This window comes from Cryptomeria japonica, chromosome 6 (assembly GCF_030272615.1).
Source record: "Cryptomeria japonica chromosome 6, Sugi_1.0, whole genome shotgun sequence".
Taxonomy (NCBI): Eukaryota; Viridiplantae; Streptophyta; class Pinopsida; order Cupressales; family Cupressaceae; genus Cryptomeria; species Cryptomeria japonica.
Genome location: NC_081410.1, coordinates 187,809,991 through 187,834,939, shown reverse-complemented (window position 1 = coordinate 187,834,939; position 24,949 = coordinate 187,809,991).

Genomic DNA, 24,949 nt, shown 5'->3' with positions numbered 1-24,949 from the left:
CTTCAAGCAATACTTTGTACATATCACCTTTGAGAAAATACCAAGGTTGGATGATACTATCGCTTCACTACTACAAATTCCAGAGCAACAAAGTCATTATGAGTTCCTGGTAGAGAAAATCTTTTCCCCAACCTATGACAATTCGGCATCCCAAGTCATCTATGCCTTAACTGGTTCAGACTCCCCTCTATATGGGGCAATCTATGAATATCTTAAAACCAACACCCTACCACTCGACCAATCCCATAACAAAAAATGCAGCTTTATCCGACAAGTTGCCCGTTATACCTTAACTGCTGACACACTTTACCATCGAGGTCTAGATGGTACTCTTCTTTATTGCCTTGATCATAATGAATCTGACTCTGCCTTACAGGAGCTTCACGAGGATATTTGTGGCACGCACTCAAGTGGTCCTACTCTTGCTAAGAAAGTTTTGAGAACGGGATATTGTTGGCTGACAATGGAGAAAGACTCTTATCAATTTGCCAAGAAATGTCCTAAATGCCAAATCCATGGTAATCTTATCTATGCACTAGCACAAGAGTTACAACCATTTACAACGTCTTGGCCTTTTTGTTAGTGGGGACTTAATTTAGTAGGGAAAATTCATCCTTCTTCTTCAAATGGACACAAGTCCATTATCACTGCAATAGAGTATTTCACAAAATTGATCGAAGCAATCCCAATGACAGCAGTAACTGGAAAGCAGATTGCATCATTTATCTCAATTATCTCATTTGCAGATATGGCATTCCTAGTTCCATCATCATAGACAATGGACGTCCTTTTAAAAATCAAGATGTACGAGAGCTATGTGAACACTTCAAAATTCAACATTGTTTCTCTACACCTTATTACCCATATGGAATGGTCAAGCAGAGGCATCAAATAGAACTATTATGAAAATCCTTAAGAAAACAGTCAATGATACAGGTAAAGATTGGCACGTACAACTCATTCTGGTACTCTGGGCTTACAGGACTAGTATTCAGACACCTACAAGAGCTATGCCATATTCTTTGGTGTATGGATCAGAAGTAATTCTACCTCTTGAAGTAGAAATCCCATCTCTCTGAGTATCTTTAAAAAGCCTCATACTGGATGAAGAGTATCGAGTCAACAGGTTGCATGAACTAGAACTTCTAGATGAAAAACAACAACATGCTTATGACCATCTGAAAGCATACCAGCAATGAATGTACATAAGATACAATCACAAAGTCATTCGAAGAGCTTTCAAAAGAGGTGATCTTGTACTTAAAGAAAATCCAAGAAATTCAACAAGATCGAGAAAAGAAGGGGAAGTTTGAACCTAACTGGTTGGGTTCCTATGTCATCATATCAGCCTACGGATCAGGCGCCTATCAGTTAACAAATTCAGAAGGAGACGTGCTTGATGAGCCAACCAACAAAATCGATGTGAATAAATTATACACTTAAGTCATCCAATGCACGAAAAAAAAAATTAATAAAAAAAAAAATAAAAAAAAATTAGAAAAATACAAAAAATACAAATTTTTTTTAAAAAAAAAAGTGTAATAAAAACATGTAGTGAAACCCTGGCAATAGGCGCTATTTGTGAGCAACCAGCTCTTATATCTATTAGTACTCATATCTTTTTCATCCATCCCAATAGCAACACAATGGCCATCGACCAACATATTTCACGTAGCAATATCTCGGACATACTTAGTGTAGTCACTGTCCTCGACTATCAAAGAATCAGTTACCCAAATCATATCCCACCATGGCTTGGTGGTCAACGTATATATCCGCATCAATAGATATCTGTATCTAGGGGAAAAATTCCTCTGAAGTTAACCATTACAACAACAAACAACAAGGATCATAGCATGATAAGAGAACAATGTCAGCAACTGCTCATCGAGCTAGAAAATAAGACCATTATCCAACTGAAAATTTTGACATGCATATGATGGATGATTTTTTGGATTATAATTTGTTTACATATAGCATGAGGTTTTTATTGTTTTGAATCTTAAAACTTTTGAACTTTGGGTCTCTCAAGCTACTCAAGGATGCATTCAGCTAGAGAAGCAATGAAGGAATCTGATATTTTCTTTAAATTGTTGTCTGCGATGCGATCATTAGTACAGTGCAAATCTGTCTCGAGACATGATTGGAAAAATATCATTGAAGAAATTATCCACTTTGTGCATACAAATGGTTAAATATTATCTATTTTATGCAAGCAACACTCCGGTCATCTTGATTCAATTATACCTCGACGCTTGTGTCGTCTTGCCATATCCAAATCCATGTAAGTGTTACTCAAGTCATTATGGTTTAATTACACCATTATGCTTGTATTAACTTACAACATATCAAAAGCTCAATGATGACAAATAAAACAACAACATAATCAAGTGACTCAATAGGAATGACAACAACAGAATGAGGGTGATCATTTAGTTAAATCTTGCATTTAACTGCACATCATTATCATTTAAATCTTGCATTTAGTTGTACATCATTATCATTTAAATCTTGCATTTAGCTGCACATCATTATCATCTTAATCTTTCATTTAGTTGCATATCATTTTCAAGATACATCTCGCGTCATTATCATAATCATACATCTCATTTTCAAGATACATCTCATTTTCAAAATACATCTCATTTTAAAAAATACATCTCATTTTCAAGATACATCTCACGTCATTATCATTATCATACATTTTCAAGATACATCTCACAAATCAAATTCATCGATGTAATATATCATCACATCTTCGCTTATCCAAAATCATAAATCATACATCACTATCAAATCAAGAGCATTTATCTAAGCATTACATCATCATCATAGAAACATCATGTCAATGCATAAAACAACATCTATAACTCATCACATGTAGATCAGAAAAATCGGTGTCATATATATATATCTTAAAAATGGTCAAAATGTACAAGGGATGTCTTGTCTGTCAAAATACAACACAATGATCAAAATACAATGGAGACAAGTCTCTTATGTATGACTATCTCCTAAGGCTGACAGTCTTGCAGTAGATATCCCAACACCTGGATCTTCACCAAGTGGATCACGTTGGGGAGGCCCTGTAACCCCTCTGCTCTCTATCCTCAAATGACTATGAACGGATCAAATGGATGCCACTGCAGCATAGCTAGGAGCTCTATGATCTCTAGGGACCACCTCCTCATATATGCACTTATAATACTCAACCTCCTTAGCTGATTAATGTATCTCTCTCAGCATGTCTCGCATAGGAGCACTGACCACCGCTCTCTCCAAACTATCCATAAGATCCTCTGCTTGACCTTGGCGCTCTCTCCATATCCCGCTCTGATGTAATCTATGCAATTTGACATTGTTGAGATAGCACATGTGATTGCAACTCTTGCATTGTAACATGCAGTGCTTGGATCTATGAATCTTGTTGATGAGATGGTACCCTAATTTGCACTAGTACCTATGTAGTGACATCATCTCTCCTTGTCCTAGGCATCAGTGGAGGTAACACATCTGATCTCCTCTGCTGGGTCGGTCGGCTAAAATCCTCTAAACCACCCACAACTGCTAGCACCTCGCCTACTCTACCAACCTCGCTAGTTCCAAGAACCAACCCTCCTCTACCTCCATCACGGCCCTGTCATCTATCCAATCCAATCTCTCCTACTCTTCCTCTCCTCCCTTCATCTCCTCCTCTCCCACCATCTCCCCCTCTATCTCCTCTCCTCCATCCATCTCCTCCTCTCCCACCATCTCCCCCTTTATCTCCTCATCTCCCTATACCACCTCCTCTCCCATTTCCTCCACCTCCTCTCCATCCTCCTCTCTCTATCTCACTCTCCCTCGCTTCTCTGGCTGCTCATCCTCATCATCGTCAAAGGCAGGAAGCATCTCTGCCAGATCTAATATCTGTGCCACTGCATGTGCCATGAAATATGCTAAGAACTCCTCCGTCATCCTTGTATCCACCACTCCAGCCCCGTAATCCCATATTTGTCCCGCCAAGAGCATGTACTCCACCGCTACTGCACTATCTACAGTCAAAGCCCACTCTAGCACGTCCTATCTCTGATGAGCATATAAGAACACTCCCTGTGGCATACCCTGTTCTCGACCATATTGCTGTTGAACATAGCTATGTAAAAATTGCTCAATAATGAAGGGCATCCACCCAATCAGGTATCTAGACATATAAAGATAGGGTATCTCTAGCTTGTCCTCAACCCATACCTCATAGTCCATGTATGGTCCCTAGATGACCATATTAATATCATCCAAAACCTTCCTCCAATGCTCTAGTTTTCCCAGCTTACACTGGACAACTATACCTGTATACACATATGCATAGGCCTAGCCAACTGGCCTATCCCTGTCTGCAAGCAACCTCACTGTAGGAATGTGCTCCCAAACCCACACCTATATAAAAGTCACCCCTATTGATAAACTCATGTATCTGAGATACACTACCTGGTGTAGCTCCCTGTACAAGTGTGCTAACATACATGACCCCCAAGCAAACCTGTATCCCTATGTCACCATGTCCTCCAAAACCAATCCCCATCCCACCACCAATCCCTTCGACCTCCGATTGGGACATAAGAATCCACCTATGAAGCCTGCTAATACTAAGGGTAGTGGAGCATAATCAAAATCCACAAACTCCTGCCAAGGGATCTTGAATACACTAATTTGATCATCGTGAAAAATCCGACGGAGAGCCTTTATCCCACCCTCCTCGGTCTGCTCATAAGGCAATAGTGCCCCAATCACTGGAATTCATAGAATCTGATAACAATCCTCTAGAGTGACTATCATCTCACGTATTGCCAAATGAAAAGTGTTTGTGTCAGTATGCCACCTCTCTGCTAAATTTGTCAATAAACCCCGGTTAATGATATACCGAGGCATGTCCAATAAAGAGGATAAGCCACACCTCTCAATCACATATCTATCCACCTATGATAACCGTGAAATCAATGACTGTGGTCTCAAAAATCGCTCTCATGAGTGGAGTACACCAAGCTGTGCTTGCCAAAATGCAAAATGTCCAACATCAGTTCCCACCTAAATCTGATATATCCAATCAAAACAAAATCAACTTGAATCAATGAAACATCTCAAGAAAGCACCATATTGAAAACCAAAAATCCATAATGCAAGCACCATATTGAAAATTAGAAATCCATAATGCAAGAATCATATCAAAAATTCAAGACCCATAACACAAGAATCATATCGAAAATCAGAGACCCATAACGCAAGAACCATATAAAAACTCAGAGACTCATAGTGCAAGCACCATATTGAATATCAAAGCCTCATAATGCAAGCACCATATCGAACGTACCACATCAGGAATCATATCATAAATCAAGACATTACAACTCATATCAGACATCAAAATCTATTGCAAGACAACACAATCACAGATCCATATCAAACAAACATCAGGATCCTCATCAAAACCAATCACTCAATTTGGCAATCCATATTAGACACAAAATTCAAAACAAAAAAATACGACATTAACACAGTAGAAACAACCTTAAAACACTCAGTAGGCACCTATTAGCCCCTAAGCCATCTACCTTATTTGTTTTCCCAAGTGACACATTCTTCAAAATCATTTCTACCCACTCTTTTTACCCCACATTCCAAAATAGAGCTCCCGCGCGCTAAGCTGCTAGACATGCGCTATCGAACCTACCCTATGTGCTATAATATTTACCCTAAGTTCTAACCTATCCTATGTGCTAACTAAGGTCACCATCACGCTAACATGCCAACCCTACGTGCTAACCTATCCTACACGCTATCCTACACCATCCACGTGCTCACCTGTCAACCCTATGTGCTAAAAGACCCAATGCGCTATCCTAAACTTGCAATGCGCTGCTAAACACACCTAAGATGCTATCCTACCTAACAAACCCTAAACACTATTGTGCTTATCGTATGCACTATTCTAGACACCCTACACGCTAAAATGAGAAAATTTAGAACAAAAAATAAAAAACATGACCAAAATCGACAAAATTAAACAAAAACGTGGCAAAATTTAGATGAGTTATAGGTGCATCATACACAGCAGGCCTCCGATATCGATGAACACACTCGAATCCATGAGAAGCATAAGGAACTGACATTTTTGTCAGACTCCACGTGTCACTATCACAAGAGAAAAAATGTACAAATGATAAAAATGAAATCACTTTTTACCTTTTTATAGGGTAAAAGTAAAAAAGGGTTAGTAGGTGGGGCATGTATTTTGCTCATTTTGTCACTTTTAACCTTATCGAACATCATTTTTCGGGAATACATTCAACATAGTCAAAATTTCAAAATGAAATCAATTCAAAAGCGCTTATCAAATCAACAAAATTTTCAAAAAAAATAAAAAATCCTTGATTCATCTCCTGTGGGGGCATCATTAATATCATTTATCAAATCTGGGGCACGACATCAACATCTCAACACATGACATCACAATGATCAAATTTTGGCAACATATCCAACAATTTTATTTGAATCAACATGTGCACACATGTTGCTTCAAAGAGGGGGAAAATGTAGACATGCAAAACTAACCACTTTTCTAAGTGAATATTTAATATTCATGTTATCTCCATTCCTCTATTTTAATTAAATTCTATTTTAATTAAAATTATTCACATTCATCTATTTAATTAAATGAATTACTCAATTTATCTAATTAAGTTCACTTAAGTCTTTTCTACCCCCTTTGATTAAATAAATTACTTTATTTAATCCCCCTTCTAGCCCATTTAATTAAAATTACAAAATCCTACAAATGCAAGTTGCAACCACAATTGAAATAAATTAATTTTATTTTAATTAAATTCTATTTTCCCACCTACTTGTAAAATCCTACATCTCCCATTTGCCTCCTAAACCCCCTTTCTAAATTCTTCTAAAACCCATCTAATCCTAATCAATTAGCCTAAACCCTTCAATTATCCCCTTTCCCTAAATTTGAGCATGTCACTTCTCAAATTTGGAGGAAAGTCTTCCAAAAGCATTAAAGCCTTTATGTCTTCAACAAGCTAACTTGTTGAGTTCCCCCAAATTTGGAAGGACTCTTACAAATTTGTCCCCAAAGTCTTCCAAACCATTAATGGTTAACTCACCCATCCCTTCATGGTTAGAGACTTTTCTCTAACTCAACCTTCATCTAATCTAGGGGTCTCATCAAGCACTCATGGCTTTACCCTTGGTTATCTCCTTAACCCTTGCACAAGAGTTTACCTCTTGTATAAAAGCTTTATCCAATGGATGACTCTAAGCCTAACCTCAACCTTACCTCCTAAGGTAATCATCATGTCTTCTCAAGCATTTAATGCTTCTTACATCTCCTCTCAAGTAGTCTCTTGTTGACAATTGTTACCATTTCATTGGTGAGAATTGTAAGCATTGATTGATAACTTTCAATCTTGGCCTTTGATAAGATTATCCAATCTTGACCATCCATTGCCCTATTTTTCCTATAAATAGAGCCCTCCTATCATTTTCATATCCAAGTTTCATGCATCTATCTTATAGTCATTTTGCTAATGATATTCAAGTTTCATGCATATAGTCATTTTAATCAAGCATTTAGCCTCTCTTTGAATAGAAATCATCTTAATAGGCATTTTAAGAAGAATTTCCATTATCATAGAACATTCATGTTAGATTAGTATATCATGTTAGGATAGTTTTTACTAATCCTCTTATCTTATCATCATATTCCATGCTAGTTTAAATCATATTAGATTTGATATCATGCATAACTAGGAATGTATTCATTTTAAGTTGATCAATATCACTCGTTCTCTGAATTGTCATTCCTAAGTCACTTTGCTCATTGATTTGAGAGAAAAGACATTGACTTGAGGGATCCTATGAGATAGAGAACAATGGAACATCCCTTGGGAAGTTGAGCTATTCAACATAGCTCCATAACTTGCACCAAGAGTCCCATTGGTGTGTGGACTTACCTAGAAACATAAATTTCCATTTCCTTACACCTTATTTCCTGCACACACTATCAAGTACAACTTTTTTAAGGAGAAGGTTGAAGCAAATAAAGTTAGACTGGTTTATGTGAACAGCAAAGAGTAGATTGCAGACATTTTCACTAAACCTTTACATAACAAATCATTTGAGTACTTTAGAGACATGCTAGGGGTTTCTGCTCCTTCAGTAGAGACCTAAGTGATGTTGATTAACATAAGTCCGGTATGCATTATCAGAGCAATTATTCATTCTGGATTGATGTGGCAGTTCCACTACTCAAGGGGAGTAGTCAGCTATGTGGTTCAAAGGATTTATGATTTATCTTTGATATATATGTCAGACTTTTGGCATTGATGTCAAAGTGGGAGAGATATACATGTGAAAAATTGAGCTTAAATGTAACATCAGTCAAAGGGGAGAGATTAGAGTTTAACGGAGATATCATTCACATGGGAAGTTTGGTCTATTGGTTCAAAGCTTCATTGTTATATCATTTTGTGGGAGATTGTTTGTTGTCTTCCATTGGGGGAGAGTTGTTTGGCATTTCTTGGCACTTGGATGGTTTTCACATTTAGTGTTGCCATCAATGCCAAAGGGGGAGATTGTTGGAAACTTGGAGGAATTGATTATGTGTTGCATTGATGTTTTGTCATTGATGTCAACACTAGTTGTTTTAGTTATTTACCGATTTTTGGTTGGTTCCGGTAGAGTGGTTGGATTATGATATTGATTTGGTATGCTCCGATTTGTGGAATTGATTTGGATATATCATTCATGTTTTTCAGATGCATATCACGATCAGTTGGTTCAGGATTTGATGACTGAGACAATATCATCTATTCTAGTAAGCCTTTTGGTCACCAGTAAGGATTTTACCGGCAGAGCTTTGTTGAAGATCTTTTGTTACACTTGATAAGTGGTGTTGGTGTAGTTTCTAGATGACTCATGGGATGTTGTTGGTTATCTTGTTCATGTTCTTGTTGATCGATGGTGTTGGATTTGGTTTATGTTGACCTATTTTGGGTCCAGTCTTATTTTGGTAGGTTATGGACTATTTTATGTAATGTGTTGGTGGATGCTCCTGATGTGTTACTGAATGGATTTATTGATTTGTATATGTTGTTTTGTTCCTAGGACAACTTGGATGATCATTGGATTGTGGGTTTATATTATGAATTTATTCTATTATCTTTTAGGTGGTTGACCTAATTGTTTAGGTCCTAGATTGGTATAAATATGATGCAAGATCTCTTTGTAGATCATGGTTTTTGGGGATTATACAATTATCCATGTGTGAATAATGTTGAAATCATACGCAGAGATTTTGGTTGATCATAGGTGATCAAATTGGGTTTGTAAGAGAGGTTTGAGACTTCTGGTACTAGGCTTAACCAAAACTATACTCTGGCATAGGAGATGTTATTCTTGCAGTTCACTCTTCTTTCCGGATCATAGTCTGGATTTCTTTTGTAGTCAGTGAGGCTCCTTTTTTGATGAGCAGTGCACTCTAGGCTATTGGGCTTCATGCATGTGCATACCACTCATTTTGTAATCACATACTTACTAGAAAAGTATTATCTGACTATGGGTAGGCTTCCCACCATGGTTTTTCCCTTTACCGGGTTTTCCACATAAAAATCTTGGTGTCATGAGTTATGGATGGATGTTAGTTGTTCTATGATTTATGTTTATGCTTAATTGCTATATCTGTTATCCCAATATTGAGTTTATGTGTTCCGATAATGAGGTTTTGAATGCTTAAAGTTCTGTAATCTATTGACAACTGATTCACCCCCCCTCTCAGTTGTCCTCTATTTATCTAAACTATCTAACAACTAGAACATATGATAACTTACGAATCACCAAGTCCAAATCCGATTGAATGATACATTGATCTAAACCACATGAATGACCAAACCAAACCAATTCCACATAATAGAGACCAATCTCCTGATCATCATCACAAACCAACCACTCTATCCAAACCTGGTAGACAACCAAACAAGCTAGTGTTGAATTCAATTACAAACATCAATGCAACACATAATCAATTCCTCCATATTGCCAACAATCTCCCTCTTTGGCATTGATGGCAACACTAGATGTGAAAAACATCCAAGTGCCAAGAAATGCCAAACAAGTCTCCCCTAATGGAAGACATCCAACAATGATATAACAATGAAGATTTGAATCAAACTCCCCCTTTGACTGATATATCTGTTAAGCTCTATTTTAATATGAATATCTGTCCCCCTTTGACATCAATACCAAAAATATGACATAAACATCAAAGAAAAAACATAGAACCTCTAAACCACAAAGTTGACTACTTCCCCCTAAGTACTAGCACCAACACATCAATCTAGAATGAATAATAGCTCTATTAATGCATACCAGACTGATGCCAATCAACATCACTTAAGTCTCTACCAGAGGGACAAAAACCCCCAATGTATCTCTAAAGTACTCAAATGATTCCTTGGGCAAAGGTTTAGTTAAAATATCTGCAATTTTCTCTTTAGTGTTCATATCAACCAATTTGACTTCCTTTGCTTCTACCTTCTCTTTCAAAAAGTTATACTTGATTGATATGTGCTTTGTCTTACAATGAAATATCAAATTCTTTGATATGTCAATAGCAGTAGAGTTATCATAGTGAATAACTACCAATTCATTACAGTCTACCCTTATGTCCTTCAACATTTACTTCATCCATAGAACTTGTGTACAACTAGTAGAAATGACAACATACTCAGCTTCAACGGTAGATAAAGAAGTACATGACTATTTCTTGCTAATCCATGAAACAAGTTGCTTTACAAGAAAGAATGCTTTGCTCTTCCGGTCATCTATATCTCTAGCCCAATCTACATCTCTATATGCACATAGTGTAAATGTTGGCATGGATGAGTTATTTGTCAGCATAAATGATGGAGATGATGATAAGATGAGAAGATGACTGGTAAAGTTTATATGAGGAGATTGTTGTCTTGATGATGATGATAGGATATTTGATGACTTTACTTGTGTTGTCATTGATGGCAACCATGTTTATGTTAGACAGTTCAAATAACTGGAAGACAACTGAGGGGGGTGAATCAGTTGTCACAGATTAGTGGAACCATTAGCAATTTAAACTTTAATACCAGAATAGCAGTTAATCTAATTAAGCATAAACAATAATCATAGAATAAATACCATACACATAACACCAAGATTTACATGTGGAAAACCCGGTAAAGGAAAAAATCACGGCAGGAATCCTACCCATAGTCAGCTAATACTTATGCAGTAAGTATGCGAATTATAATGAAGGGGAATGCACTTATAGCAAGGCCAATAGCCTAGACCACACTGCTCATCACAAAAGGAGCCAAACTATAATCCAGAGAAGTGTTGAACTGCAAAAGATAGCATCTCCTATGCCTGAGTATAGTTCCAGTTAAGCTCAATACCGGAGGAATAAATCTTCTTACATAAACTCAATTTGATCTCCAATGATCGACCAACTCCTCTACCTGAATGATATTACATTATTCACACATTACATTCCTTGACTATAACCTCTAATAATAACCATGATGATCTACAATGAGATCTTACATCTATATATATAAAACCCTCGACCATAAACAATCAGGTCAGCCACCAAACAATAAACCAATTACATAATTACAAACCATGTTGGCCTTAGACCAAATAAATAATATAAACACATAAGACATCTTGGAAATACATCAAGAGGTCTTATCCATACATTACATTAAATTCAATCTATAACCTAGATCAACAGGGACCCAGTATAGGTCCACACGCTTCAACAATGATCTCCATCCACCAAGTCTCAAACATGATCACCAAAAACATCCTGAAACTCCACCATAAGTTTCACCAACACCACTTATGCAATTCATCAAAGATCACCACCAAAAGCTCTGCTGGTGAAACCCTTTCCAAAATCACAAGCCAAGATTCCAAGCAAGCAAGAAAGATAGCATTTGATCACTAGACCAAAACCAACTGAACAAATATGAGTATATGTATCATGAACAAGTCAATTCCATCACCAGATTATACCAGAGCCTATCAGATGATGTCGGATCCAAGTTAACCAAAAACCACTCAACCTACCTAGAGCAGAAGGGTGCTGGTAAATCATCCAAATAGCTAGTGTTGGCATCAATGACAAAACATCAATGCAACACATAATCAATTCCACCAAATGGCCAACAATCTCCCCCTTTGGCATTGATGGCAACACTAGATGTGAAAAAAATTTAAGTATCAAGAAATGCCAAACAAGTCTCCCCCTGTGAATAATATCTTTGTAAAGCTCTGAATTTCTCTTCCTTATCAATATCTCTTCCCCTTTTACTTTTTCTTTTTCACATCAATATCACTCCCCCTTTGACATCAATTCCAAAAATATGACAAAAATATCAAAGAAAAAACATCAACCACTGAATCACAAAGCTGACTACTCCCTCTCAATAGTAGTATCCCACATCAGTGCCAAAATGAATAGTATCTGATAATGCATGTCAGACTGATGCCAAACCGCATCAATCAAGTCTCTACCGGAGGGGCAGAAACTCCCCATCTACCTCTCAGGTACTTAAATGATTCCTTGGATAAAGGTTTAGTGAAAATATTTGCAATCTGTTCTTTAATGTTCACATAAACCAGTCTAACTTCATTTTCTTCCACCTTCTCCTTCAAAATGTTATACTTGATAGATATGTGCTTTGTTTAAGAATGAAATAGCAGCAGAGTTATCATAGTGAATAACTACCGATGCATCACAATCCACCTTTATATCCTTCAACATTTACTTCATCCATAAAACTTGTGTACAGTTAGTAGTAGCAGCAACATACTTAGCTTCAACAGTAGATAAAGAAGTACATGATTGTTTCTTGTTGATCCATGAAACCAACTTCTTTCCAAGAAATAAAGCTCCATTGTTAGTACTTTTCCGGTCATCAACATCTCCATCCCAATCAGCATCTGTATATGCACATAAAGTAAAGTTATCATCCATAGGGTACCATAAGCCATATTTTGATGTACCTTGCAAGTATCTAAAAATCCTTTTCACCACCATCTCATGATTTTCTCTAGGAGCACTCTAAAATATTGAAACAATACAAACAACATTCATAACGTCAGGCCTAGTCTGAGTCAAATAAAGCAGATCTCCAATCATAGATTCGTATCTTGTAGGATTTATTGGTGCAAAAATATTTTTTCTTGTCAATTTCTCACTTATAACCATAAGAGTTCTTACCGGTTTAGAATCTCCCATACCAAATTTCTTCAACAATTCCTTAGCATATTTAGTTTGACAGATAAAAATACCTTTGTCAATCTGAGTAATCTACAAACTTAAGGAGAATTTCATTTCACCAATCATAGACATCTCAAATTCTTTCTCCATATTCTTAGAAAATTCTATGCATAACTTATCTTGAACTCCAAAAATAATATCATCAACAAATACTTCAATAATCAGTGTATCACCATCATTGTCTTATAATATAAATTATTATCAGCACTACCCTTAGAAAAACCAAGCTTCAAAAGATATTTATCCAACCTTGCATACCAAGCTCTATGTGCTTGTTTCAATCCATATAAAGCTTTGCTTAACTTGCAAAACATATATGTATCATTCGATAGTGAAAAACCATTAGGTTGCTCAATATAAACTTTCTCATCAAGATCCCCATTCAAAAATGCACATTTAACATCCATTTGATAAACCTTGTAGTTTTTATAAGCAGCATAGGCAAAAAATAATCTTACTACTTCAATCCTGGCTACAAGTACAAAAGTGTCTCCATAATCAATTCCTTCCTTTTGAGAATATCCTTACAAACCAATCTAGCCTTATTCCTTATAACTTGACCATTCTCATTCTATATATTCCTAAAAACCCATTTAGTTCCAATAACATTTTTATTTTTAGGCCGGGGAACCAAGGTCCATGTGTTATTTTTCTCAATCTGATCTAATTCTTCTTCCATAGCTTTCAACCAATATTCATCTTTACATGCCTCAATTACTGATACCAGTTCAACTTATAAAATTAAACATACCTCATTAGTTGCCAGTCTTCTTCTTGTCATCACTCCATTGCTCTTATCTCGAATGAATTGATTTTCTAAATGATTCAATCTCACATACCTAGGAGTCTTCTGACTTTCTATTCCTCTTCCCTGTTCTTCAGTTACTGTAGAATTTTGTGATGTTGCTAGAGTAACTGGTTTAACTCTCTGTTCTAGTAAAGGTGCTACTGGTTCAAATATAATCATTTCCACTTCCAGTTCCTTCTCATAAACTTCAATTTGACTTCCGTTCAGCTCATCTACTTTAACATTAGCACTCTCCACAATTCTCTGCAATCTCTTGTTATAACATCTATATGCTTTGCTTTCATTAGAATAACCAATAAATATGCCTTCATCACATCTAGGATCAAATTTCCCAATAATATCATCTCTCCTGATATAACCTTTACTACCAAAAATTCTGAAATACTTAACTGTAGGTGTATTTCCAAACCATAATTCATAAGGTGTCTTACTAGTTTCTCCTTTGACATGTATTATGTTGAATGTATAAACCATTATGCTCACTGCTTATCTCTAGTAGATATGAGGTATACTAGCTTCCATCATCATTGTTCTAGCAACATACAAGATAGTTTTGTTCTTCCTTTCCACAACTCCATTCTCCTGAGGTGTCTGGGGAGCAAAAAAGTGTCTTCTTATACCATGCTTGTCACAAAAGTTATTAAACTCACCGGATGTGAATTCTCCACCATGATCTAATCTCAAACATTTAATATTCAATCCTATCCCAATTTCCACTTTAGCCTTAAAGATTTTAAACTTTTAAAATGCTTTATATTTTTCTCTCAGAAAGGTAACCCACATCATTCTAGAATAACCATCAATGATTAGCATGAAATATCTATCACCTTGAACACTTTTAACTCTAGCAGGGCCACACAAATTAGTATGAATAAGATTAAGAACATCTTTTGATTTATCTTGTATACTTTTGAAAGAGGTTCTGATCTATTTACCCATTTGACATTCTTTACATATTGGATTATAGGGCCTCATAATATTAGGTATATCCCTAACTACCTTAGTTGAACTGATCTTCACACTGCAATCAAAATTTACATGACACATCCTTTTATCCCATAGCCAACTCTCATCAATCTATGTAATCAAACATATCTTCTCATTGGAGTTCAAATGAAATATATTACCTTTTGTCTTTGTACTGGTTGCAATCTCCAAGCCAAATTTGTTAATGATTTTGCATTTTCCATCCTTGACCTATAATTGAGATCCCTTGTCTACCAATTGTCTACACTCAAAAGATTATGCCTCAAACCTTCAACATAATAAACATTGTCAATATTGTTCTTACCATCCAATGACATAGTTCCTTTTCCTTTGATCATACATGCCTTGTCATCTCCAAATATAACTAGACCACCATCAAATTATTGCAAAGATAGAAACTTCCCTTTATCACCAGTCATATGATGTAAACAACTGCTATCAATTACCCATTCATCCTTGTCTTCAATTTTAGCAGCAAGTGTCTTCTCTTCAGGTACATTCTCTTCCAGTGCTGGATCATCTTCCTTGATAGCTAGGAATATCCTTTCCTTCCCATTGTCAGATCCAATAGCAAAGTCTTTTGTCGGTTCATCATTTGAATCGGTAATGCCTTCCTCATCCGCTATGTAGCATGATTTGTCTTTTTTTTCCTTGTATTTATAATTGTTCTGATATCCAGGGTTAGGCTTAAATGATCTTCTAACTCTTTCTTCAAATCTTGAATTCCTTTCAAGACATCTAGATGCAAAATGACCAATCTTATTACATGCAAAGCATTTAAAAGGTTCATTTCCTTCACACTTACTTCCTACTGGTCCTTTAGATACCCTTCTAGAAACTAGTGCTTCAAGTTGCTCAAACTCATCATCTTATCTCTTCATATCTTCCAAATCCTTTGCATATAAAGCTTTCCAGTCTTGCTTACCGATTGGAGATGTAGATGTATAAAAAGAAGATTCAAACTTCACAGCTCCAAAAGGTCCAAATTCTTCAAGCTCAAAATCAAATAGTTTCCCAACCAAAGTATCTCTATTGACAGATGTATTATCCATTGTTCTCAACTCATTAATAGTAGTAGCCTTCATTTTTTAAGATGGTGGTAGGGCTCTCAAGACTTTAGAAACAATTTCATGTTCGCTTAGAGTTCCACCACAACATTGAATTCCCATAACAATCTCATTTACCCTTTCCATGAATGCAGTAATCTTTTCATCTTCTTCCATCTTCAAGTTTTCATATATCACCTGGTAAACATCAAGTTTAGAAATCTTCACTATAGGTCCATCTTCATTAAGAGTCTCCAACTTATACCATATAGCCTTTTGTAGCATCGTAAATTGTATGCACTTGCTAGGGTGGTACAATTTCACACCTAGTTTAGCACCCGCCTTGGCGCATTTTGCATTTTGCATTGCATTTTCCCTTTAGCACTTAATTAATCAAATTAATTAGGTCTAAGGTCCTATTTCATCATCTCCCATATCATAAAGTTGGGCCCTTTTCATTAAAGTGTGCCCCTTTCATTTTATTCTTCCAATACATCATTTAATCAAAAACCCTAATTAGGTCCTATTTTGAACTTGGGGGCTTGATTTCGGGGGTTAAAACATCTCGAAATCACTTGTAACTTTGGGATTCTCTCTAAAATCATCATATCCGACGACCTTGAAAATTTGGTGAAAAGTTGTCGGGACCGTGGCGCCCAGAGTGCACACGGTCCCAGACATTTTTCCCGAAATTTTAGGAGCATGATCCAATCATAAAATAAAGCTTAACCCCAAGAAATTGGTGGGAGATTCAATCTCTAGGTTGGCCAAAAGTTGAAATTAAGACCTAGGGTTTCATATATAAGAGCTCTCTTTCTTCATTTGAAAGGATCCGAATTTTGGTTTCAAGGACCTTCTATGCAGCGAAAGAGAAGATCTTTGAAGACTTCAACAACATTCAACATCCATCCATCAAGCATTCATCAATTTCATTCATCTATTTAGGGCTTTGAAGACATTGAAGAGCAATAGGAGATCACTGACTGAAGATTGGCTTGTACCTCTCCCTTGGGGTTGGGTATGATTTCATGTTATTTTCATGTCTTTGCATAAGCCTCATTATATCATTTGTATTCATGCTTTATATCACTTTGCATCTTGATTTGGAGCATTTACATTATCATTTACAAGCAATTAGGGTTTACTTTCTAGGTTGCTCTAGTTTGCTTACTTGCATTTTAGAATCTTGCACACACACAAGGTCTGCACACACACTACTTTTACAATACAACTTGGCTATTCATGGAGGTGGAAATCACCAAAGTGGGGTTTGACTAAGGCAAAACCCTATATAGCCGCCCAAAACACCTTTTTAGATATAAGTGCAGATTTTGGGATTCGGACGACGCCGCAAGTTGCAGATCCGACGACAGCAGACTGAGACGGGACAACACACCAAATTTCAGAGAAAAAGACCAGGACAAGGGCGTGGGGCACCCTAGTCCTGCCAGGACAGGTGCGCTGGGTGCCCTGGTCCTTCTGTCAGACAACAATTTTCAGCATTTTTGACAGCTTTTCAGGTTGCAAAACAGCAGTTTCAGGAGCAGTTTCAGGGGCAGAATCAGGACAGTGGCACCCGCGCCCCCGTCCCAAACATTTTCACTCATATTTTAACACTGGGTATGCATTTACATTCTTGTCTTGTCCTTGTGTTTACAGCTTTCCATTGTTTAAGTTCAATTCTGCAATCTTGTTAGTAGTTCATACTTGCACTTTAGGGTTAGGGATTGAACTTGCATCACTTTTATCTTTCAATTACAACAAAGGAATAGAAATCCTAATAGGTAGCCCGTGGCTCTCTTTTCCACAAAAGGGAGTAGTCAATTATGTGATACCTCTAGGCTCTTTCGTATTCCACAAATGTGTGATTGAAAGTGAGATTAGGGTATGTTTGCTTAGTGTCACTTTTTCTCCTACACATTTTGGTGAACCCGACGTGAATTCCAATCTTCTCTAATTCTGATTTATGTTTTCAAATTTGAGTGTTTATGCTATTTCAAATTCAAATTTGTATTTACAAGTTTTAATTTCCTGCAAGATTCAAAAAATTTAGAGGAAATTTTTTGCTAAAACCCTAATTTTTCAATTCAAAGTTGAACTTGTGGATAGCTTAATTGGGATCAATAATTTCAAATCTGATTTAGGAACTCATTTGAATCATAAATTTCATTTTCTAAATCTACATTCTAAGTGCTTTCATTGGTTAAAATTAAACATTTCCTTCTATTTTGCATGTGTTATCATTTGAAAGAGGAAAATTGTTGTCATGATGCATTCATTTCATAGATGTGATAATGGGTTAGCTTCCCTTGTTTCAATTTTTCCTTCTCCTAAAGAACCTCCCCCCATCTATAACAACATTTTAGTGCCTAAAAGAGTTGCCACCAATCCCTTTGAGACTCTCCCATGCTCTAAGGATGAGGACTTTAAGAGTGATCTTGACAATTTTCCTAAAATGTGCCCTTCCTATTTAGTTATCCTAGAGGAAGAGAATGATATCATAAACACCTTTCTTAATGTTACTTCACCTTCCCTACATGATGCCTCTCCAAGTGAAAAGGTATTGATGGACATTGACTTATTTTCTCCTAAAATTGGTCCTTCCAATGGGGGCATGTTAGTGCAACAAGAGGTTATGAACACTCCTTTCAAAGATCTCCTTCCTAAGCATGAATCTTTGGAGAAATATGTTCATGTTCCTCCTAAAAAACACTCCCTTCATGAGGATCCTTTTGTGCAAGAAGATGAAATTATCCCTACATTTCCTAGTGATGGAATTTCCTTTTCCAACAAAATTCCCACTAGAGATGATGAATTAATGATAAACGCTTACCCTTCTCCTAAAGTTTGTCTTACCCATAAGCATTTGTTAGAGAAAGAAGATGAAATAATAAGCAATTTCCTTAACTCTCTCTCCCCTAAAGATCATATTGAACATATTTTGAGGAAAGAGGATGAGTTTAACACATCTATTGATCCTCTCCCTCCTAAGGATGAGGAATTAATAAACAACGTCATCTCCTCTCCTGAAATTAACAATACTTCAAACATTCCTTTCAACAACCTTGCTATTTGGGATGAACCATTAGAAGAAGGTGTAGATTATTCTCTACCTTATGAGATAACCCTAGCCAAAGGGGATGAAATCAAGATTGAAAACTCCCTTGATAGTTTCTCACCTTCCTTGAATCTCAAGTATTCTCCCTCTAAAAATAAAGCATCTCCCTCTCCTCAACTTGGTTCTACTCATAAGGATACCCTAGTTCAAAGCAAGATGGTTAACATCTCTTTCAAAGATCTCCCTCTCAAAAGTGAGACTTTAGAGAGTAATGTTGATCTTTCTCCTAAAGAGTTTATTCCCCATGTAGGTCCTTTGATGATAGAGGATGATATGACCTTTCCTAGTATTACTTTCCCTACTAGAACATCAATGTCTACCCCTTGTATCTCTCCTAAAATTGATAAGATTTTAGTGCAAGAGAAGACTATCAATAATTCTTCCAACACTTTTGTTCATTCCTCTAAACCATCCTCAATCAATTTGATACATGTGAATGAAACACCTAACAAACCTCTCTTCACTATCCAAGGTGCTTGTCCTTCTCAAAATTCTCAACCTTTAAATAAGCCTATCTTAGTGGTTCAAGGTGGTTATGCTAATGATTCTTTTTGCACTCCTAAGAAACCTATTATTACTGTGCAAGGAGGTTATTCTACTAAGAGCCCTTATGAGTATGCTAAGCAACTGACTAGAGAGAGTTATAATGTGGTTGCTCATACCTATAACACAAGAAACAATAGGCAACCTAATCCTCCTCCAGTTAGCCCAACTTCACTTCCTCCTTCCCAACCTATTCTTCCTCAAGCTCCTCGTATTTCACAAATGCTTATTAAGGACTATGATCTTATTGAACAACTTAAAACTACTCCGGCAAAGATATCCCTTTGGGATTTGATCCAAACTTCTTTTGCTCATCATGGAATGTTACAAGATGCCTTGAAAGATTTGAATGTTCCTCCACCTAATACATCTAGTAATATAGTATCTTTGGTTAACTCCGTGATGAATCCTAAAGCTCAAATTGTGTTTACTCAAGATGAATTGCCTACTAGTGAAATTCAACATCAATATGATCCCTTGATGATTGTGGTTATCATAAATGACACTGCTATAAGACGAACACTGGTAGATAATGGCTCTGGCCTTAATGTGTGTAGCATTAATCTATTGCATAAGATGAATGTGGATACATCCCTTATTGAGCCTGACTCTCATCCCATTCGAGGCTTTGATAATGTGGCTAAGTCTTCATTAGGTATTATCACCTTACCCATCACAGTGGGACTTGTTACTTTACCTACTCCTATCCATGTTATGTTGGGAAATCTAACATACAACTTGTTATTAGGGAGACCTTGGATTCACAGTATGCAAGCTGTCCCCTCTACATTGCATAGACAAGTTAAATTTATTTATAACAATAAGACATATACCTTGATAGGTGATACTAATTTTCAAGCTTGTTTGCAAACATCTACTTCCAAAGGGAGTTCTTTTAAACCTTCCTCTTCTAGTGATGATTCTTTAAACAGGATACCTATGGATGAATCACTGCCCTTTGATATTCAAAATTCTTTAGATGAGCCTAAAGTTCCTGAAGAAGATTCTTCTCAACTTGAATCTACACATGAAAAGGCTTTTGATCCTGAGAAGGTTCTTGCAGAAGATGATTGGGGATCTTTAGACTTTAACCCTACTTTTGTAGGAGAATATAGAGTGCCTAAGATTGAGAAGGGAAAATCTAAGGAAGAAACTAAAGAGAAGCCCACTTTGTCTAAGCAATTCAGTAACAACTTTATGGCTACCTCGGATTCAAATAACTCTTCAACATCTTCCTCTAATACAAATAGCACTGAGACCTATGGGGCATCACCATCTCTCTCAGATTTAGCATCTCTTTATGGTCGTGGTTTTCACATTTTGGCTAAGAGTGGCTATAGTGGAAATGGTTGTGGCACAAATGAACAAGGAATTAAAGTTCCTTTAGAACATAACATGCATGAATATTCATTTGGACTTGGATATAATCTTTCTAAGCCCACCAAAGCATCTAAAAGACCGTCTCTCAATGTGAATGCTATATTTAGTAGTGATGATGATCTCACCTCAACTAAATCATCTTCTACTTCTATCAACTCTCATTCCCCTCATAAGGAAATCTTGGCGATGAACAAATCTCTTTATGAATCCCCTCAAATTTCTAAAACCACTTATGAATCTTTATTTCCTATTCATCGTAAAGTCCTTTTCTCTAGGGATAAGGCTCTAATAAATCACACTCATCCCTCTTCTAAGATTTCTTGTGACTTTTCTTCTTCAATTTTTATCATTTTATACATGTTTTTGATCTCACTTATAGTTGAGCATTTAGCATGTCATATTCAAATACCTCATTCGATCTATCATATCTTTAAATAACATTAATGGCTATTATGTTGCTCATCATTATGTGACATTGGTAGCTCATTTACTGGGGGCTCATTGTCATTCATGATGGTACAATTTCAATTGCAATCATATTTTTTGAAGCAACATAATAGCCTAATTTTCTATGTTCCTATGAGGACAAGAGAGATTTCATACATCTCTTCTTTTTATGGTTAAAATTTCCCTTTGGGATAATAGTGTAGAAATATTGATCATCTTTTCTTTAGAAATCCTCTTTTCCTAGAAATGGGAGAAGATGTGTATTCTCTTTCTTATCCTACCCACTTCTTGTGAGGAGCATTTTACATACACTAATGTCTTGCTGGCATGAACTCATGTGAGTATGTAGTACATTTTGCTTATGTCTAAATCTCTCCCTCGAAGATTGTGTAAGTCCTTCTCATTGTCCTTATTCTTGGGAGGCAATGATCTTTCCTTATTTTTATCTAAGGATCCACTTTTTCCTATTTCATGGATGGTGTGAACTTTATTACTTGATGTTATTCCTTGTATGCATTTGTTGTTGTTTGTTCAATGATTCTCTCTTACAAGAGGTGTAAGTCCTTGACTACAACCTCTTTTGCACTTGGTAAAATACATCCATAATGAATTCACTCTCCCAATTGGGTTAAAAAAAGAGCGTCATCCTTCATTAAGAATCACTTTCACCTCGCAAAAGAAGAAAGTATTGCATTCTTATTCTCTTGTTTGTCTTATTCTAGAAGATGTTATATTTATCTAAGACAATTCCTCTCAGGGATAGGTGTCTTTTGTACAAAGATCTCTTCTCCTCTAAGGATCTCCTTTACACATACTACAAGATATCCCTTTTCAACTATCTTATCCTGGCTTAAAGAGTGCAAAACTCTCTTGCTTGGATCTATGACATTGTTGCATTTTTGGGGTATCTTCTTTTGTGATGAAGGTAGGTATCCTTGTTCTACTTTTCTTATGACATAAAAATTACACTTTGTGAGCAATGGGTCATTCTCGGAACCAGAGCATAGACTCTTAGAGAGAGATGTCTCCATTTTTCTTTTATGCAAGGTGATTATTCTCAGAACCAGAGCACAGACTCTTAGAGTGAGATGTCTCCATTTTTCTTTTATGCAAGGTGATTATTCTCGGAACTAGAGCATAGACTCTTAGAGCGAGATGTCATGCTTTTGTACTATACATATATAGGTTGTAGCATACACGGGCATAGACTCCTATGAGGTGCTTCTAACTCCCTTACACACACATGCACGAGGTTGAGTGGAACTAGCGGCATAAGGCTAGACTTTCTCACTCTCCTCCCTTACATGGATCACCTAGATAGACTCTAGGGGCTAGTTTTCCATGTCCTTTTCCCATGGATCACCTAGACAAGATCTAGGGGTGAGAAGTCCATGTTTTCTCTCTCACTATTCTTCTCATGGATCACCAATATGTGTATTCATGCTTTTTTCCTTTCTTTTCTTCTCTTTGCATTTTGTTTCCATTTACATCCTTCATCTTGTGTTAGAGAACTCTCAAATCCTCACACTCTTTGTTGTGTTGGAATTGAGATTTAGTCCTCTTTCTTACCAAATGATTCTCCATTAGTTTTTGATCTCATATCAAATCTTCTTGTGAGCATTTGTCATCAATATTCTTTAACAATTTGAAGTGGTAAACATGATACCCTGTTTCTACTCACTAAAATTAGCAAGCCAAAATAGGGGGGGGGCATATAGCTACCCTCGAATTTTCATCACCTTCCTTAGTAAGCATTAGGTGATTTTGTGATCTAACGTGTGTTTTGTAGGGTGCGGTTCCTAACTGTGTACTGCAGATACCGCTGGGGGCTTCGTTCGACAGACTTATGGATATATCCTTTTTCAAATAATGTTTACTTTTCCATACTTTAGCTTGCATATGCACGTAGTGTTCATATGACCGCTAAAGTGGGGGCTAAATGTAGCGTCATAAATTGTACGCACTTGCTAGGGTGGTACAATTTCACACCTAGTTTAGCACCCGCCTTGGCGCATTTTGCATTTTGCATTGCATTTTCCCTTTAGCACTTAATTAGTCAAATTAATTAGGTCTAAGGTCCTATTTCATCATCTCCCATATCATAAAGTTGGGCCCTTTTCATTAAAGTGTGCCCCTTTCATTTTATTCTTCCAATACATCATTTAATCAAAAACCCTAATTAGGTCCTATTTTGAACTTGGGGGCTTGATTTCGGGGGTCAAAACATCTCGAAATCACTTGTAACTTTGGGATTCTCTCTAAAATCATCATATCCGACGGCCCTGAAAATTTGGTGAAAAGTTGTCAGGACCGTGGCGCCCGGAGTGCACACGGTCCCGGACATTTTTCTGAAAATTTTAGGAGCACGATCCAATCATAAAATAAAGCTTAACCCCAAGAAGTTGGTGGGAGATTCAATCTCTAGGTTGGCCAAAAGTTGAAATTAAGACCTAGGGTTTCATATATAAGAGCTCTCTTTCTTCATTTGAAAGGATCTGAATTTTGGTTTCAAGGACCTTCTATGCAGCGAAAGAGAAGATCTTTGAAGACTTCAACAACATTCAACATCCATCCATCAAGCATTCATCAATTTCATTCATCTATTTAGGGCTTTGAAGACATTGAAGAGCAATAGGAGATCACCGACTGAAGATTGGCTTGTACCTCTCCCTTGGGGTTGGGTATGATTTCATGTTATTTTCATGTCTTTGCATAAGCCTCATTATATCATTTGTATTCATGCTTTAGATCACTTTGCATCTTGATTTGGAGCATTTACATTATCATTTACAAGCAATTAGGGTTTACTTTCTAGGTTGCTCTAGTTTGCTTACTTGCATTTTAGGATCTTGCACACACACAAGGTCTACACACACACTAATTTTACAATACAACTTGCTATTCGTGGAGGTGGAAATCACCAAAGCGGGGGTTTGACTAAGGTAAAACCCTATATAGCCGCCCAAAACACCTTTTTAGATATAAGTGCAGATTTTGGGATTCGGACGACGCCGCAAGTTGCAGATCCGACGACAGCAGACTGAGACGGGACAACACACCAAATTTCAAAGAAAAAGACCAGGACAGGGGCATGGGGCACCCTGGTCCTACCAGGACAGGGGCGCTGGGTGCCTTGGTCCTTCTGTCAGATAGCAATTTTCAGCATTTTTGACAGCTTTTCAGGTTGCAAAATAGCAGTTTCAGGAGTAGTTTCAGGGGCAGAATCAGGATAGTGGCGCCCGCGCCCCCATCCCAAA